We start from the raw sequence: 4,018 nt of genomic DNA, 5'->3' as shown, positions 1-4,018 counted from the left end.
AAATCCTTGGGCTGGAGAGATGGCTCAGTGGTCTAAAGCACCTACTTGGAACAAGCTTGGCAAAGCACAGGGACCACAGTTTGATCCCCCAGCACCACATGCCAGCCAGCTGCGCCCCCTGGTGGGCTGAGCTGGCCACACACACACACACACACATACCCACACTAAATAAATAAATGTTAAAAAAAAAATATTATTAACCACTAAGAAGAATATATGCAGTGTATTATTTGTTGAAAAATTAAAAAAATAAATAAATAAAAAAAAAAAAAAAAAAGAAACAATATTATTAACCACTAAGAAGAATATATGCAGTGTATTATTTGTTGAAAAATTAAAAAAATAAATAAATAAATAAATAAAAAGAAAATAAAAACTCATAAGTCATTGCTTAGGATCATTAGCGCATTTACTCAATTCTTTGAAAATCAATGAAGGCAGCAAAATTAAGCACACATCCCTTCTTTCTTATACAGCCTATAGCTCCACAAAAAATGGATGGTTAATGCGAAAGAAGTCTTTTTTATAGATGAATTCCAGTTAATAAATGCAGCAGGAATACTGGACTTAGAAAACTGATGTTCTGCCAACATTTGTAAGGACATGGATCTTTTTTTTTTTAAAACATTTATTTATTTATTTATTTTGGGGGGGGCAGCTCAGCCCACCAGGGGGCGGGGCTGGCTGGCATGTGGTGCTGGGGGATCAAACCACGGTCCCTGTGCTTTCCCAAGCTTGTTCCAAGTAGGTGCTTTAGACCACTGAGCCATCTCGCCAGCCCTAGGACATGGATCTTGATGGCAATCACCACTTGAAAGGATGATGGGAAACATAATGAAGACTAACTCCCATGTGGCAGCTGAATATGACATGCCTCATGGTACTTTAGAATAGGAAGTGCTTGCCCACATTCGTGAAATATTCTTGTCCCCCAAATTGAACATGACTGTGAGCCTATCATGAGTCTGTCAGCTTATGGGAAGTGCATGTGTTGGTAGAACAAGTTAAAGATAACTTGAGGAGGCCATCAAATCCAAAATGTGGGACATCTTATAGGGTAAAGGACTTGATTAATAATAACACCAAAAAGAAAAACATCCGAGAGGGGAACTGTTACATAGAAAAGGAGAGATTTAAGTGACATGAAGACCAAAGCAAATCAGAAGGGACCACATGGACTGTAGTGTTAGGAACAGACCAGAGAGGTTCTAGGGTAAAGAAGAGGGAGAAAACTGAGGGTGTGGCTTAGTGGTGGAGGACTTGCCTAGCATGTGAGAAGGCCTGGGTTCGATCACCACCACTGAAAAATAAAAACAGAAGAAAGTATTGTTAAAAAATTCCAAGTAAGACTTTGGGCAAGGGTGATAGTAAGATTGTATATAGTTGGATCCTGGTACTAGTTGGAAGAAATAGCCAACAGGATTTGCTAATGAGTTAATAATACAAGAAGCTTTAGAGAGAGTCCATGACTCCAAAGTTGGGCTAAAGAGTTAGAACAGTGGAGTTGCCATTGACTGACATGTGGATGACTGAGAGAGAAGTAGCTTGTGGAAGTGTTGGGAGTGACTGTGCTCTGAATTTCATGTGCTCAGCCTGAGGGGCCTTGTGGGTCTCTGTCTGTGGTGTGACGGCCAAGAGGCCTGGGGTATATGGCTAGAGTATTGAAGAGGTTTCCAGGCAGACCTACACCTGGGAGTCCTTGACAGGCTGATGGTAAAGCCATGAGATTAGGATGGAAGTACAAAAGGAGAGAATAAATCTAAAAGAGAAGTTTTCAAGACAGAGCCTGTTAAGTCAGCAACAGAAACAAGGCACCTAACGGGTATAGAAACAAGGCAAAGAAGGAAGGGATGATCTGTTATGTCATGTCAGATACTCTTTTTTGTTGTTGTTGTTCCTTTGTCTTTTTTTTTTTCTTTGTCTTTTTGAGACAGGGTTTTGCTATGAAGAGTTCAGCCTGGCCTGGAGCTCACTTTGTAGCCAGGCTGGTCCGAACTTGCAGTGATCCTCCTGCTTCAGCCTCCCTAGTGCTGGGATTACAAGCATGTGCCACTATCCCCAGATGTGAGGATAGTTCTTTCAAGGAGCATCAAAAAGAAAGAACTAGTGTGTTGGCTGGATGGCAAATTGCACTCTCTGTTGAAGGGTTGCCTTTATTAAGAATCACTTCTTCCTTTCAGAAAGTATTTTTGTGACAGTAATCTTTTTCCCCAACCTTATTTATTTAGTGGTACCTGGAATTGAACTGAGGACCTTGTTCTTGCCAGGCAGGTGCTTAGACCACTGAGCTATCTCCCCGGCCCCCAACCTTTTATTATTGACAAGTATCAAATCACTGAAAAGTGAATACTGTATGTACTTCATCTAGTTTAACTCATTGTTAACATCTTGCCATGAGTGCTTTTTCCTTCTTAGGTATATAAATGTATAAGAAATCATCTCACTTGTCCAGACCAAAATAAAGAAGTTGAAATGCAGAGGCAGGGAAAGTGAGATTTTTAATCCAAACTCGTGCAAGACTCAGGCCTATACAGAGGCTGGCACACTCTACTTGTGATGCTATGATTTTATTCCTAACTCATAGGACTTCTTTCCCCATCTCCCAGGCCTGGGATCTGGGGTTCACAGTCTATCCCTATCAATCCACTTTATCCCACACCTGTAATTCACTCCTTTTTATCCCCTCCTCCCTCTGTATTTCTCTTAATAATTGTTTTTAGCCTGTTGGCTTCCCAGGATTTGAGAGATTTATTTGAGAGATTTATTTGAGAGTTTCTTGTATGTCCTTTTATGCTAGTTGACCAACCTAAGTCTAAGAATAAGGACTAAGTGGTTAATGAAATATGGACTGATTAAAAATGTTTTTTACCTCTTACAGTATTTTTTTGGCCACTTGAAATTGTGGACATAAAGTTTATCCTAAATACCTCATGTGTATCTTCTAAAACTAAGGACATTTTATCTTTTTTTAAAACCATTATTTAGTTTTATTCATAACCATAAACAGCTCTGCAATCCAGGTACATTTGGAGGGGAGCAAGGAATACATGGAACCCAAAGAACTGCAGTAAGAGCAGAGATGATGGGGCATTCTAGCAGGTACGGCGCAGGGTGCTCTCCTGAGCTAGAGGAATGGCCTGGTCTGATAGTGGCAATACATACAAGTCACACACATTAGAGCTGTGCACAGTTGATGATGGTGATCTTCTTGCTGGTCTTGACATTCCTGGACCCGAAGCGCTCCATGGCCTCCACCGTGTTCATGCCCTCTTTCTCCTTCCCGAAGACCACTTGTTTACCATCCAGCTGCTCGGTCTTGGCAGTGCAGATGAAAAACTGGGACCTGTTTGTGTTTGGCCCAGCATTTGCCATGGACAAGATGCCCAGGCCTGTGTGTTTCAGGATGAAGTTCTCCTCATCGAATTTCTCCCTGTAGATGGACTTACTGCAGGTGCTATTGTGGCACATGAAGTCACCACCCTGGCACATAAATCCTGGAATAATTCTGTGAAAGCAGAACCTTATAACCAAATCCTTTCTCTCCAATGCTCAGAGCACGAAAGTTTTCTGCTGTCTTTGGAACTTTGTCTGCATATAGCTCAAAAGAGACACAACCCAAGGACTTGCCATCAACACCGATATCAAAGAACATGGTGGGGTTGACCATGGTTGGCAACAAACAACTAAGAGGAAGGATAGTGGTATCTGCAAAGCCGACATTTTATCATTAGATCCAAAATATTTAATATTGATACAATAGGGGCTGGTGGGATGGCTCAGTGGTCTAAAGCACCTACTTAGAACAAGCTTCGCAAAGCGCAGGGACCGCGGTTCGATCCCCCAGCGCCACATGCCAGCCAGCCCCGCCCCCTGGTGGGCTGAGCTGGCCACACACACACATACACACACAAATAAAATTAAAAAAAATTAAAAAAAAAAAAAGAATGAATTTCAATGTTGAAGAAGTCCTGCTTGCCTAGTTTATAGGTCCTCTCCTTTTTAAAAAAGTTAAATACTT

At 41.5% G+C, this 4,018-nt stretch overlaps 1 protein-coding gene across 1 annotated transcript in view; it reads left to right on the top strand.

Moving 5' to 3' along the window:
• Positions 1 to 4,018, top strand: part of Sfi1 (SFI1 centrin binding protein) — a 116,963-nt gene that overhangs the window by 63,228 nt on the left and 49,717 nt on the right. The gene's annotated exons all lie outside the window — the stretch shown is intronic.

Source organism: Octodon degus, unplaced genomic scaffold (assembly GCF_000260255.1).
Source record: "Octodon degus isolate 3935 unplaced genomic scaffold, OctDeg1.0 scaffold00230, whole genome shotgun sequence".
Taxonomy (NCBI): domain Eukaryota; kingdom Metazoa; phylum Chordata; class Mammalia; order Rodentia; family Octodontidae; genus Octodon; species Octodon degus.
The sequence above is the reverse complement of the archived record's forward strand: the minus strand, read 5'-3'. Positions and strand labels throughout refer to the sequence as shown.